The following is a 16,838-nucleotide window of genomic DNA, read 5'->3' on the forward strand; positions in this document are numbered from 1 at the left end:
CTAGCCATAGCCCGAAACAAAATCCTCTTAATATGGTGTTAGCTAGGGGGTGAGGGCTCATGGAATAGCTACTCATTTCTTCTATACTAGATTTGTACAAGAACTAAATATTACATTAGGTAATAAATTAACTCTGGAATAATAGAGAATGTGTGATGGTTTAGAATGAGCTTTTGGATTGATAACTCACCACAAGTCTTTGATGAGTACTGATCTGCATGAATGACAGATTATGTTGGATGCATTTTATGTGACTTGGGGAATAGGTTGGCATATTCTACAAGACTCAGCTATTGTGTGGCACAATGTAGAGTTGATTTTCAGTGCATGAGAGTGCTGCAGAAATGCTTATCCAAAGGTACGAACTGTCCTGCTCTATTACAACTCCCTTCTCAAGGGAAAAGGAATACACAGTTACTAGATTAATGGTTCACGAGTTCTGTGATGAATGAGTGTAAGAAAACATCGGAATTAGAGTAGTGGTAAAGCCAGGGGGCAAGTCTTGTCCTCATTGAGCTTGAGGTAGGAGCTAAAGATGTATACGTGGCTTAACATCTATGACCACAGAGAAAACCATGAAGTATGTGCACCAAGGATACGAATTTTTTAACTAAGTGGTGGCTGTACAATGTCAGTGTCTGTTTGTGGATGGTTGTAACTCTGACAGAGTCATGAAAACATGACGGGCACAAATGTGACGTCTCTATGTATCTAGTTAGGATGTCCTGGTTTCTGATGAGAGGCTGTGCACTAGTGTGAGTGGTCACTGCAAAGGGTTATGCATTGAAGGACGTGTTCAGGGGGTAAGACCTCACCTGTGGGCATTTTTGGCAGTTAAACATGTGCAGCACTCTGGGGAGTGTATTATTGTTCATACAGTGTAGAAAACACTGACTCCCACAGGTATATACTCTATCTAACAGCTGTAACAGGGGAAGGAGCTATAGTAGACATTGTCCTGTAAATGAAATCACTTAACGTCTGTGGTGATCTTTCCTTTCCTGATCAACTTGCAACTAGTGACGGCTGAAGGCAGTATTTAAAGTGTTAAAGGTTAAAGTAATTGGATTAACGATCAGCAAAGGCCACCTAGCGGGATAGTTTCATGAAAAGTTTAGTAGCTAATGAGAACTTCCTGACAACTTACAGTGCCCATATTACAGCCAGGGCTCATGGTGCACCTTTAAATGGATTCAACAGGTGCAAAGACAGTGCACATTATTACAATAAATGCACTCCCCCAGTGCAGCTGCAAACGTGTGCCTGTCCACGGGGTCACCTCATTAGTGAAAGCCAGACTGAATGATTGAAGTTGCACAGGTGGCAACAGAGCCTGCATTTGAAAGGGGGGCAGAGATCCCCCTGCAGATGGGAGCAATGACTTACTGCAAAGGGATGTCTGGCAGACCATAGGATCCTATGTCCTCACCTTTAAAGAGGACATATTGAGGGATGCACTGCCGTTCATCCACCTCTACGCGACCCAGTGCGTCTTCTGACAGCTCCTTTGCCTTTGCACCTTAACCTCTTCCTCTATGATATGGTGTGGGCACATGGGCAAAGTATTTCCTCATTTACATGGAGCCATGTGCCCATGGAAACGAGGGGACACCCTCCTTGAGAACATGGAGACTCTACATGCAAGAGTGTGTGGCCCTTTCTGTAATACCTAATGCCCCTGGGACCCAAAAAGAAGGTGAACACGCACCTTACACCACCCGGGATACTTGTTTCTAATGCTAGCCCAATTATGTGTTTTTTTCTTACACAGTTTACATGATTTGTGTTTTAAATCTGATATTCTAGAGCATGATAACAATGGGAGGGCCAGAAATACTCACACTTGCTGCACTGTATTGCAAAAGAGGGAGACAGCAGAAATGCTCCATCAACTAAGATATTGTACCTCTCTGATGCCTACTGCGTGTTTCCTAACACCAACGCAGGCACCCCTGCATTATAGGCATGATTGTTTTTGTGCAGGAAAGGAAACCTTTCAGCACAAAAGTAGTCCAAAATGGTGTTTCACTTTTTTTTATGTGTGCTGCAAAATAATTCAAAATGCTGTACACATGGAAAGAAGAAATAACGAGGAGAAATGAAGATATTCCTCCTTGTTACGCTTCACTAGGGAAGTTGCAGAATTTTCAGGTTTACAAGTCTTTTCAAATTTCTGAAAGCACCAAAATCTATGGGTGGATGCATAGGAACACAAATGTTACACCCATGGAATATTTTTCCAATGCAAAGTGACACAAAACAGCACTTTGTGACGCCTTGTGTTATCTTGTACTTACTAATCCACAGAAAGACACGCAAAGAGGCTGTGCATAGCTTTTCTTTAAATAACAAAAATTATTTAACGTTGTGGCTGTGCCACAAACGTGACAAAACCCCACCGCAAAATGTTAATAAATCTGCCCCACATTGTCTTGTTTCTTGGAAGAAATGTCTATTGAAAAAACGCTTTTCAAACAGAATTATGAGCTCCCACCAGCCAGTATACTGTCATTGTAGTGGGCCCCAACTAGAATGTCAATTCTTTCAACAGCTTCTGAGTAACTCTATCAATGATGAGTTCTGAGACTGCAGAAAAGAATCAATTAGTTGTCACAAACTCACCCTCGGGGTTTCTATAGATCAAATATTTGAAAAGAAAATAACTCACAGTAATGCCTATGCCTTATCTGTGAAGGAACAAAACGGTATTTTCTTTAATCTGCATACTAGTGAAGAGGAGTTTAAAAGGGAGATGAAGAAGCGCTGAGAACTACGATAATTTCTGTAGGCAATGCAGTGTGACCGGACCAAAACTGGTCCGGATATTGGCTAAAACATGGTGAGATGCAAAACTGGATGACATAACATTTCTGCAATTCCCAGTCCCAGGAGAAAAACCATAATACAGCTGTAGGTAGCATCATTTTTCCTGGATGTAGGTGCTGCAGCAAACCTACAGTGAGAGTATGCCCATGCAAAATGTTCATTATGTAATGTCGCATAATTTCCATCATTTGATAATACGCTTGTTAGAAGCATTGCCTTCATTAAGCCATTATACCACGTTGCACAATTTTGAATCCACTCAGGGAAAATTCTATAGTAGGAGCTCGGGACAGCATGAATGAAAAAGAATACCAGTGACATCTGTTCATGCCGTGGGCAGAGAAGAGCTTTGTTTTTAGCATTAAATGTGTCTTTGCATCCAAAATGGAAACAAGGTTGTATTTCGTGCTAAACATTACCACGGAATGTCGGGTTTGGGATTTACTTAATTTTGAGTATTTTACCTGCAATCGTGCATATTTACCTAAAAGGAATATCCTTGAATTTCACACACCAATAATTCGAGATCATCTCTCCCTTAATTGGTTGGTCGTCGTGCTTTGGTGTCTCATGGTTTACCAATTATGGATAATTCTATAATCTAGCGATATGTGTTTTCCTCGTTTCAGTCCCCCAAGCTCCTCCCTGCCCCCACCATTTTTTTCTGCAGTTTTCTTTTACAGGAAGAGCTAGGTGTTACATTAGGAGCTTAGAGATGGGCCGTTCATATCTGAAGTTACAGGCTTAATGTGTTTCTTGTACTTAAATCATTAAGAGTTATACTAATATTTCCAAGCAAAAATACACAACATAAGTAGTGACTCAGCCTTGCTTAAACAGGAAGGTCTCATGCAGGCAAACTGCTGTGAAGGATCTTCCTGCTCCTCAAAGAAACATCAGCCACCGCCAGAGCATCCCAGCTTCTCATCTCTGTAGAAGAGAACACCAACTCCTTATTACTCTTCCCATGATACCACAACAGTGCAGCCCATAAGGAACATGTCCTCAAAATATTTAAAATATAGCTTTATTAAGAGATCCCTACCAGGCAGGTGGGTATGTTTGTGCCTTCATTTGAGTGCCAATATGATGGCTCCACTGAAGGCACTGATCTTTGCAAGGCCATATTTTGCCCACTCAACAAAGGTTGTTAGACTGCAAGAAACAAACTCTCAAATCAGGAGCTTGTTTCATGAAAAAAACAATTTCCTTAATGCAGGGGGGGTTTCATTCCTGTGTGTGGAGGCCATTGGCTGATTTCTCTGTATAGAACCTGCTAGAGGGCACGCAGAGGTCTTCCCAACACAAGTTCAGAAACTGCATGCGCTCTGGTGAGACACCAAAACGTATCCTACCTACCCTAGAAGTCGACTGGATCTTTTGAAGAGAGTGGTAATTGGATTCATTAACACAGATCATTAACATGAGAAACATAAACAAATTTAAACACCATGACCAACTTGAATACAAAATGAAGACTTCAAACTGAATAAAGTTTCAAAGCTTTATGACAACCACAAAGTCAACGGTGCATAAAACTAAGTTATAAACATACATGAAAACCATAGGCTGACCGGAATATCTACAAAGAATAAGTCTACTAAACATCTTTGCTATTAAACACTCTATCAGTATAACAGATTAACAAAACTAAAATATGCACATCAAACCAGATTTCAAAGCAGATAATTAATAACAATCAATTTTCAAGACTGGGCCATCCTTATCCCTAATACGAATTTGGACTTGCATGTGTGGGAATGGACTAACACATGAGGGTAAAACAAAAGAAGAGATAAATGTAATTTGGAAAAATCATCTAACTAGGATAACTCACTATTAAAATACACTAGTGTAATCATCTAAGCTGAAAAGGAAACAATAAAGGAAACAATAAACCACATTACATATTATACCTTTCCTCATGGGACAGCAGACAGGAAAGATTTGCCAGGTCAGAGCGTTCACAGCTTCTAAGCATCAGTAGACAGCAGCATCAGGGGCAGTGCACATAGGGCAGGCCAGCAGTTCTTAACTTATTGGGTATATTAGTACTGAACAGCATAAGTAACGGGATATACAGGACTAAAGGGAAACACACAACATAAAATCTAAAAATGTGGCAGAAGGCTTGCTGAGAAATAGGAGGTGATAGCATGAACACCCAGGGAAAAAAGTCTCTCCCTACCTAGAAATGTCCATTAATTTCTGATTGGTTGACTGTCTGGGCCTAACTTAATCAATATCCAATTGAAAACCATTGACAACATCAGATTTGCACCTACTCTGGATTTTGTAAGGGAGTATGAGAAGTCGTCTTGATGAATTCATACAGTCCTGCAAAAATATAACACTGGATCATCAATTGCAACTTTGTAATTCTTTGCCACAGTGCACAGGATGATTCAATCTGTTCTCATGTGAATTTAACAAAGGTTCCTGTCTTGCTTGACAGCTAGAACAAATACTGTTACATATTAGTTAAAACATGTTCTCTTCCTTTAATACAATAAGACATTCACCAACACATCAGCAACCTAGGAATTAATTCAGGTCAAAGGGAACATAAGGAATCAGTACTTTTCCTCTACTTCTGCAAAAATTAATCTTTAGGGCTAAGTTTAGTTAGAAAACTTACATACATATTAATGAAATTAATACATATAAATCATATTGTGCACCTCACAATTTGAATCAAATATGCAAAGCAAGTTATTTAATTGCAAACATTATTTCTGAAAGAAATGATTTAAACGTACATTTATTTCTCTGCACACATGTCACTCATGTTAATAAATTAGTTTAAATTAATATAAGTAAGATTAATTCATGTTCATTTAATACTCATAATATACTTTCATTTCTACTATTCCTCCAAAAATAATACTTTTACTTAATGTGAATTCATGTCAATAATTCTTTCGAATATAAATGCACAACATCTTTTATGGCAAAACACAATGCCAAAAAGAATGGAGGTCACAGTGATTCAAACGTGCACATTTATATTTTTCATGTTTATATCTCTGTTAGGCCTTTAAGTGAAGTTTTATAAGTTGCCATATGCTAATGTCTATACCACTAATGTATCTGTAACATTTGATCTCTATCAGAAGGAACCAGGCAGAGAAATCTAGTAGATATTTCTCCTCCATTAATAGGACAGTGGGTGGTCACAAAAGCATGGCAGCCTAGTGGCAGATGTGCTGCCAGGTCAAAGGTTTATGCTGGGGCATAGATTGGCCATTAAAATTGGAGGGATGTGAGCTTCACAGTTCCCAAAACTGGCATACAATGTTAAAATACATTATAAGACAAGGAGGGCACATGACAGGGTCTTAAAGGGCAGTGGAAAGGGTGAGGAATGTGAATTGGTAGTAGTACTAAGTGAGAGAAACACAATCTTTTGTAAAATAATCAACATTTTTAGGGCTTCAAAACAGAGTTAAAAGAGAGAGTGTGTCTTTGTTTTTGTCAGCGTGTGCATGCAAAAATCTGAGGTGAAATCCAGCAGACACCTCTCCTTACCCAGCTGAAAACACCTGTGTCCGACTATTCATCAGAAAATACATTAGAGGGGTGGAACACCCCAAACACACATGAAGCTACGTCTCTAGGTTTATGATGACAGAGTCCACCAAGATTCCGCTGGTGTAAACCTAGTGCTTGTCCATTTTCTAGATGGGCAGAAAAAAACTGAAGTTTTTGAGGAGAGTGTGATCTGATGGTTAATGGCAGTGCTCCTGCACCATCAAACTCTAATGGTTACCAAAGTAAATACATCAGTGTTATTCAAAGTGTACATTGATCGTCTCCATGTGCAAATTAATAATACGATATCCAGCCTGAAAAAATGGAAACATGACCATGAGTTAGATATACACTGTGCCTTTGACATCTCTTTCCATATATCTAATAACTCCTTTTCTCCATTCTCTTATTTTACTTCCATTGGTTCACTGGAGTTCTCTGTCTCTCAACTCTCCTCCACTAGCTTCTCATCCTACTAATCCTCCATCACCCATGCTCAATCTCCTAGCAAGAATCAGGAATATGAGAAGATGAAGCTTGGGAGTAGTAATAAGCATTCCCCTCCCACCTTCACTTGGCTCCCGTCCTGAATCATTTGCCTTTTGGAGGATTTGGATGAAACTAGGGCCGGGGCTGAACCACATTTCCACCTGCCCACCAAACTCCTGTGTTCAGGAGACCGCCAGTGCAGTCTCCTTCCCGCCGGCGCTATTATCAGTTTCCCACACAACAACATTGACGCCAGCTCATAATATGGCCGGAGGCAATGCTGTTGTGCATCAGGTGCACCAGTACCTGTCGTGCAAATCATTACAATCAGACAGTGATTTGCGTGACGGGTCTGGCCAGGGGGGCCCCTGCACCCTGTTTCTGCCAGTCTTTTCATGGCAGTAAAACTGCCATGTATGCTCCGGCGGAGAGAGGGGTCGTAATCCCCAGTGCAGTGCTACATGCAGCACTGCCCTGATAGATTGTGACCGCTAGCACTGGCAGGCCATCGGGTGGCTGAAAAGTGGTGGTGCTGACAGTCCGACCGTGGCCGAACTGCCTTGGTCATAAATTGGTAGTCTGACCACCGCTTTGGCAGAGGCCTGACCGCCACTGTGAGTCTGGCAGTCCCAGGACCGCCAGACTGGTAACTAGGGCCTAGGTGTTTGGACAAAATATCTAAGAAAAAATATTGTGTGAACAAAATATTGTGTTAAGAATATAGAGAACAATAATATTGAGATGGTATGTTTCTACTGGAAATCAAAAGTTTACTATGTTTAATTCCACATATATGTATCATGACCATATCTAACTAACTATCTATCTATCTATCTATCTATCTATCTATCTATCTATCTATCTATCTATCTATCTATCTATCTATCTATTTCTTAACCATAATGTCCCAGTAATCTTTGTTTTTTTTTAATGCATCGTAATTTTCATTAATATCAGTCAATCCACCACCACGCATGGCCTTTGGTCGTGCGCAGCGGCAGTTAGCCATAGGGCTTTCCCTCATCAGGCACTGCTAATCACCTCCCAAATTACGGCACGCATGACATCTTTGATAACATAATTGGTAATATGAATGTAATATCCGCAGCAACATTTCTGACAAAAAACCTGTGCATGGCGGGGGCTTGAGTTATATTTAGCTTAGGGCACGAGTAATAGTTACTTGAGGTAACTCTAACTATAACTGGTGAATTTCTATTGTTTTGTACATTTAAAATGTGAGCGTAACTATAATGTCCCTGTAAACGTTGGTTTTTTATGTGAAAAAATAAAATAAAATATATATATATATATATATATATATACACACACACATCTCTTCGAGGTACATAGATGTGGGTTAAGAATAGTAGATCTGTACTTACCGATTTGCACTTACCTTCTATACCTTATGTATGCTTTGGTCCTCAATATTTCTGACATGATATACAGTCCACACGACATTTTTCTCTTCGATTGTCCAGCCACTACAAAATATTATTAAATCCACAAGATTTGTAAAATCATTTCACCAAATTTCATGTGATTTTTGGGCACAAATAATTTTTGCCCCTGGGAGACATTTTCTACTCGAATCAGTCACCTGCTGATATCTCATGTGACTTTTGAATGTGACATATGCCCTTACTTTCAATTTTTATGTGGGATACCAACAAGTGAATTTTGGAACATTCTGCAAACAATGTTGATTATGACCCCCCACTTACTATCCTAGTTTTTGTTTCTGGAGAGAAAGTATGTGAAGTGTTAGGTTGGCTTTTCATCTTCACTACAACTCCATGCTACACGCCTTGGCACAAAGCTGAAGTTCAGGATGCAGGGAAGAAATTAAAAGGCTTTTGCACTATAGTCTCACCCCCATACAGTGGTTTCTGATTCTGCATCCAAATCTTCAGGAAGGATTCAGGAGGTTTGTGGACATTCCATGTTGGTCATTGAATGCATGCTAATGTTATATTTGAGGTCAATCACCCTTAAGGGTTTGGGTTAACATCAATAGTGAAAGATGTTGAAAAGATATTAAGAAAATTAAAGGGATCTCCCAGCTGGGTGGAGAATCTGATCTGATACATTTCCATGTCAACTCTCCTTACATCCCTGGTTCCCTCTAGCCTCAGCACAAACCATTAAGATGTATATTTCTACAACCTTTGGGAAAAGGCCCAAAACACACTTCATGGCCCTTATTAAAAAGAGGTGCAAAATGTAAGCCTATGTTAGATATAGGGGAGAACTGAAAGGGGTTTATCTATTCAAGTATGAAGTAAATTATTTACAGCAATAACATTTTGAACAGAAACATATTACTTAATTATAATGGCGATACATAAATGGTAGGCCAGGTGACATATTTAGAAAAAAAGATTAAGGCGATCACTGGCATGGCAGTCCGGACCACCATATAATGTTCATGTGGAGACCGCCACAGGCAGAACTCTGTCACTGCCAGGCTACCGCCGCCAGGGAGCCTGACGATGGTGGATTTCCATATCCCACAGGGCATTTCTGCAAGCAGCTCTGCCCGCCGGATAAAGAACCTGTGTTCTGTCAGCTTTTCCCTGGCAGTTTCCCTCACCATGGAAAGGCTGGCAGAATGGGTTCCCCAGGGCTCCCTGAGGGCCCGTGCACTGCCCATGCACTTGGCATGGGCTGTGCAGGGGCCCCCGTGCACAGCCCCGTCGCGCATGTCACTGCCCGATTTACGGGCAGTGATTTGCGCGATGGGTGCTGCTGCACCTGCACCTGCCGCACTGCTACATTGACGACGGCTCCTTGTGGAGCCGCCGGCAATGTCCAGCCCCAACATTCCACTGGGCCAGCTGGCAGAAACACTGTTTTCACCCAATAGCCCAGCGGAATGTTAGGTCCTCAACAGGCTGGCAGTCTCTGTTTAGACCGCCAGCCAGAACTTGGTGGGAAATCCCGCCGAGTTCATAATGAGGGCCTAAGTTTGGATTAATTGTGCCAATATAGGAATGTGATTGGTAGGAAAGAATGATATTTAGCTTATTGGTCTATCTCTAGATAAAAGGACATAGAGACATGTAGAGCACATACTGACACAAGTGTACATTTGTTATTGTTCGTGCCTTGTTCTGTTCTGATCTCTTGAAGAGACTCCTCGTAAGGAGCTCCTGTGTAGAAGGCCTAGATTTACAAGGTCCAGAACGTGGAGGTAATGCTTGGTGGCTTAGAGGTGACTGAAGGTTGTGATTGAGAGATCTAAGGTTCTGGGATAAAATGAAACATGATAAGATATCAACGAGAGAGTTAGGGCCAGGTCATTAAATCACTAGTAGTTTCCTATCAAACTGCTGACAATCAATTTCTCTTCCCATTTCTCTCTGCTTATACTGTAACACTTTGCGGAGTTCCCCATTTTTCTGCTATGACCCCATTGTTTTAAAAACAAGATATACGCCCAGCCACTTAGTGGCCTAGTCTACGTCTTTGGATTTAACATGCTATTTTATGCTAATTAAACCTAGCTGCTACCTAATTTAAATTAGTACTTTAACAATGCTATTGGTAGGCTACTGGAATGCCTGCTGGCCAGCTGGCAATGGATATCCAGCAACTTTTCCAAACTTAATTGAGATAAAACTAAGATCCTTTATTAGGGTGTTATTTTATATACTGGACTCTAGACTTGTTGCCAGGACAACTTGGTTTAATCAAAATTTCAGTGCCTAAAGTGAAGAACCTGAGCATCCTGTTTGATCAGAAATGCCCATTCCGCCACCAATTTAGAAAGTCTGGTTCATGGGTTTCACCTAAATAAAAATGTTGAAAAATGTTAAAAAAAGATCTCAACATTTCTTCCCCTGTTAAGCATGGACAAGTTTTGGGGCCTGTACTTAATATCTTTTCAGCATGAACTACTGAAATTGGCTATATTTCAGTCTCACAGAGCACTGCATTTTTAAGTTTCAAATCTACAGAATGAACTGGTGAATGGCCTACACAAATTTTCTACGTCCCTCAGTCTCTTTGCAACCTGTATTAGCCACCTATAAATTGAGAATTCCATTATAATTCATCCATCCAATACACTTAGCTTTCCACAGCACCAGACCTGCTTTTCTCCCAGGTGAGGTGACCCCCAAAGGCCGGCCAGTTCTCTGCATTCCACCACCTTCCTTCTCCTTGAAGTAGTTTTCTTTAGGTGTGATAGACACATAAGAAGAACCTTCCATGTTTTCGGACCAATTCTAGAATGTTCTCCTGCTGGAACTTCAAAGCATCACTTATTTTATCTTGTTCTGATTTCTGTGCTTCTAGTAACAAGATAGATACTTTGTTGAATGTGTATCCAGTAACAGTAAAAAAAAAATATAAAAATTATAAACATAATATTGGCAATAATAATAATATGTGACCCTGTTCTTGTCAGTAAAACAGCAAGTCTTGTGGCAGTATTCTGAGAAAGGGCGTCGTCTACAGTTCTGGTTACAAAGTTTAGAATCTTGCCTAGTAGTGCATAAGCAAAATTTGGGCCTAATAAATGACAATTACAATAGTAAGCTAGCGTGAGATTTCTTTAAATTAAGCATTACGCAGTGTTGTGTAATGCGGTTCATGCAGCAGAGACAGCAAATATGTCTTTTTTTCCATGAGATATGACCTTACATGAAAAAGTCACAAGAGTTATCACTAGTCTAGCCTGCAGAATACAGTTGTTCATAGAATGTGTCCAGTAATGATATTCATGTTGCAGAGGCTGATTATTAATAAAGCCTTCTATTTTTAGGTTTCGCCTTGTAAACTCTTATGTTACAAAAAAATTCCTTAAAGGGACTTAGGACCCACCTCTACCTTGCCCCTTACTTGCCTGAACTTCCTGTTTGTTCATTCAAAACGTGCTCCAATATTGCTTGAATTTACTTGCTTTCTATTTGCTAGCAGGCCGCTTCCTGCTCTTTTGCTCTTCTATTCTGTTCTGCTTTTGTAGTCACATAGCGCATGCTTAAAGTACACCTTCCGGTTTTTGCTGATTGGTTACTTGTTAGTGTTTATATGTGAAAAGATTAACTGAACACAAGTCAATTTGCATTGAAATGTGTGTAAACTTTTTAGCCCTCTTACAATTCAGTATTGAGTGCAGATGTAAAGCAAGCAGTAAATGAGCTCAATATGTTGTGTGTTTCATTACATAATTATATTTCTGATGAATAACAGTTGTAAATAGAAACATTATTTGTGTGTTTGTCTCTTAAACTACCACTCACTCATTTTTAAAGAAATGTTATGTGTGTAATTGGGCGATGCTTTATTTTGAATTGTTATTCTCTCACTTATTTACAGGTAGTCACAAGTACAGTTATCTTGCAGGCACTAGGGTCATGATTTGAATGTTGCAGCAGGTGCAGTGGCACCAGGGCCAAAAGTTGTCAGAACTCCTCTAAGCACCAGATATTGCTATATTTTACTAGCAAACAGGCATTCACAAGTGGAGTTACCTTGCAGGCATTAAAGTCATGATATGAATGGTGCAGTAGGTGCAGTGGAACCGGGACCACACGATGTCAGAACCCTTATGAACACAGATTTTGCTAAATTTTACTACTAAACAGGTTGACACAAGTGCAGTTACCTTACAAGCAAGAGGGTCATGATTTTAGTGGTGCATCAGGTGCAGTGACACCAGTGCCAAAAGTTCTACTAGCCCCTCTAAACACCAAATATTGCTATATGTTACTACTATACAGACACTCACAACTACAGTTACCATGGAGGCAATAGGGTCATGATTTGAATGGCACATCAGGTTCAGGGGCACCGGAGCCAAAACTTGTCATGATTCCTCTGAGCATCACATGTTGCAATATGTTCCTACTAAGCAGGCAGCCACACATGCAGTTATCTTGTAGGCACTAGGGTCATGGATTGAATGGTGCAGGAGGTACAGTGCCATCATACCCAAAAGTTGTCAGAGCTCCTCTAAACACCTAATATTGCTATATTTTACTATTAAACAATCAGTCACAAGTAGAGTTATCTTGCAGGCACTAGGGTCATGATTTGAATGGTGCAGCAGGTACAGTGACACCAGGCCCAAAAGTTGTCATAACTCCTCTAAACACCAAGGCCCTTATTACAACATTGGCGGTAAATGTCGCTTACCGCTGTGCAGAAGACCGCCAACACACCGCCAAGGCCGCGAAATTCCGCCACGGTCATTATGACCCAAAGCCCGGAATACGCCAAAATCTAGACACCCACACAAGTCCGCCACACCAAAGGTCAGTGATAAACTGGCGATAACAAAACCGACACGTCACGTCAACAGGAATACGCCCACACTATCACAACCTCGCGCTCAAAATACACACACATTTACAAAACACTATCATATTGGACAAATCGAAATACACACACCAGATACACATACACACACACCACTCCCACACACTCAATACAATATAAAACACACACCCACATCACCCACAAACTCCTACAACAACAATTGCGACTGAAGGCCAGAGAGAGACACCACCATCTACAAACTAGCGTCCACAGGCACTCAACAATATCACTCACATAACATCCACGCACGTCACACAACACACCTCTAAATATCACCCCACACATCACAACACACACCACCCCACACATCACCCACACCACCCCATGGCACCGCAAAGACACCCCAGGTTCTCTGAGGAGGAGCTCAGGGTCATGGTGGAAGAAATCATCCGGGTAGAGCCACAGCTATTCGGATCACAGGTGCAGCACACCTCCATAGCTAGAAAGATGGAGCTACGGTGAAGAATCATGGACAGGGTCAACACAGTGGGACAGCACCCAAGAACTAGGGATGACATCAGGAAGAGGTGGAACGACCTAAGGGGGAAGGTGCGTTCCGTGGTCTCAAGACACCACATTGCGGTTCAGAGGACTGGCGGCGGACCCCCATCTCCTCCCCCACAACTAACAACATGGGAGGAGCAAGTCTTGGCTTTATTGCATCCTGAGGGCCTCGCAGGAGTAGCTGGAGGAATGGACTCTGGTAAGTCAAATCTTTACTACTTCATCCCCCACCCACTTGCATGCCATCACATACCCCCACCCTCGCCCTCACCCCCATCACTCCAACTCCTCACACATGTCCCAATATCACAAACCACACATCCCAAACTCAAGCCCTGCATGCAACACCAAAGCATGGACACCCATCACCAAAACATGGCACTGCACATACCCATACACCCCCCCTAACCCATCATCAAACAAGGTCCTACATAGGAATGCAAGCACTGGGGTACACAGTCCCCCACCCATTACACACCATGGCACACACAGATGCAATATTCATGCTTTTACACCCCTGCAGGACCCCTACCCAACATCACCGGACAGGAGGGTCCAGATATGTCCACTTCACCCACAGAAGAGGCCCACAGTGATGACAGCAGCTCTGGCCAACTGGATCTAGATGACCAGTCCGGCCCATCTGGGACCTCGGGACAGTCGGTTCCCCTCACACTGGCACAAGCCACAACAGAGCCTCCCCCCTCTGGAACCACCAGCACAGCACCCACCCAGTGGGCCCATACCTCTGTCCCCAGGACACGTCAATCAGCAGTGTGTCCACCACTACAGGGAACCCAGGCTAATCCACCACCCCAACAACACATGGGACCTGGGGGCAGTGGCTGTGGGCACACGGTTCAGGGAACAGAGGCCCAGGGACACAGAGAAACTGGGAGGGCTGCTGTGTGACAGGGGGAGGACAGGCCCAGGGAACCCACTCTCCACGGGGCCCTCTCCAACATCATGGGAGCCTACCACCATTCCCAGGAGACGATGGCAACGGTACTGGCCAAAATTCAGGAGACCTGGCGGCTGCAGGAAGAACAGTATTTGGGATTCAGGGAGGAACTCAAATCCATCAATTCCACCCTGGGCACCATTGTAGGGGTGCTGAAGGAACTCGTCAACACTAGGAGGGACACTGTGGCACAACAAAGGGCCCCTGACACTAACCTGGACGATGAACTGCCCACCATCTCCGCCGGCGCTAGTGGACACGATGCACCGCCACAGGACCACAACACCAGCACCCCACCCCCTGCAGAGGGAGAACCACCCCGCAAATGGTCCCTGAGATTCAGGACAAAGACAGAGAATGATGCAAAGACCCCCGCCAAGAAATGAGACCACCCTGATTGTCATCCTTTTATCCCACCTTGTCACCCTGTCCTTCCTTAAACTGCCCCAGCTCCACTTCCTATGCCCCTTTGGACAATGCACCTCTGAGACTAATAGACTGGACTCTGCCATGGATATTCCTCCACCATCCCCCCTCACCATTTTACAACCCCCCCTCCACTATTGAGCACTTAAATAAACACCCTTAAACCACAAAACAATCAGGAGTCTGTCTGTGATTTTGAAATAGTTTATTAGCAATTCGAGTGGCAAAATGCTCTTTCACATGTAATGTCAACATACCTATGTCACACAGCTCTAGTCCATGAGGAAACATAGCAGATGTCACACAGTGGGACCCACATCTGTGAAATCGTAAGGGAAAGTGACAACTCAGTGACCATACACTGGGTGAAAATGACAGACAGTAGAGAGGTAGTAGATTAAAATCTGATGTAGCAGGCAGTGTTGTCTTCTTACCTGTGTCTCACTGGAAGTATTGCAGGATCACCATGTTCCTGTTGTCGATGTCCTCTTCTTCTGCTACCTCATCTTCACTGTCCACAGGGTCCACAGCAGCCACAAGACCTCCATCCTCCTGTAGAAAAGGCACCTGTCGTTGCAAAGCCAAGTTGTGAAGCATACAGCAGGACACGATGATCTGGCATACCTTCTTTGGTGAGTAGAATAGGGAACCACCTGTCACATGGAGGCACCGGAACCTGGCCTTTAGGAGGCCGAAGGTCCGCTCTATAATCCTCCTAGTTCGCACATGGGCCTCATTGTAGCATTCCTCTGCCATTGTCCTGGGATTCCTCACTGGGGTCAGTAGCCATGACAGGTTGGGGTAACCAGAGTCACCTGCAAATGGCGAGGGACAACTGTTAGACACACACTAACTCATAGGGACATCCACAGACCCAGACAACTATTCCCACTGTATTGGGTCCATGCCCTCACCTAATAGCCACACAGGTTGCCTCTGGAGTTGGCCCATCACATAAGGGATGCTTCTATTCCACAGGATGTAAGCGTCATGCACTGAGCCAGGGAATTTAGCATTAACATGGGAGATGTACTGGTCTGCCAAACACACCATCTGCACATTCATGGAATGGTGACTCTTCCAGTTTCTGTACACCTGTTCACTCCTGCGGGGGGTACCAAAGCCACATGTGTCCCATCAATGGCACCTATGATGTTGGGGATGTGTCCCAGGGCATATAAATCACCTTTCACTGTGGGCAAATCCTCCACCTGAGGGAAAACGACATAGCTCTGCATGTGTTTCAGCAGGGCAGACAACACTCTGGACAACACGTTGGAAAACATAGGCTTGGACATCCCTGATTCTATGGCCACTGTTGTTTGAAAAGACCCACTTGCTAGGAAATGGAGTACTGACAGCACCTGCACTTGAGGGGGGATTCCTGTGGGATGGCGGATAGCTGACATCAGGTCTGACTCCAACTGGGCACACAATTCCTGGATTGTGGCACGATCAAGCCTGTAGGTGATGATCACATGTCGCTCCTCCATTGTTGACAGGTCCACCAGCGGTCTGTACTCCGAGGATGCCGCCATCTCCTCACATGCCCCAGCGGACGTTGCCTATGGAGGAGAACAGCGAGCAGAGAGTCAACCAACTCTGAGGTACGTAAACACATCTTACTCTGAAAATATTAGCAAATCGAAATTTGCCTGTATGAGTGTTTAGGCAAGGCCTAGATATGTGTGACACAGTCCAAAATAATGCCATGTGGGCCCATGAAATGGCAGCTGCCTGACCTGTAAAGTTGGACAGGGGGATATGAGGTAAC

This window comes from Pleurodeles waltl, chromosome 6 (assembly GCF_031143425.1).
Source record: "Pleurodeles waltl isolate 20211129_DDA chromosome 6, aPleWal1.hap1.20221129, whole genome shotgun sequence".
Lineage (NCBI taxonomy): Eukaryota > Metazoa > Chordata > Amphibia > Caudata > Salamandridae > Pleurodeles > Pleurodeles waltl.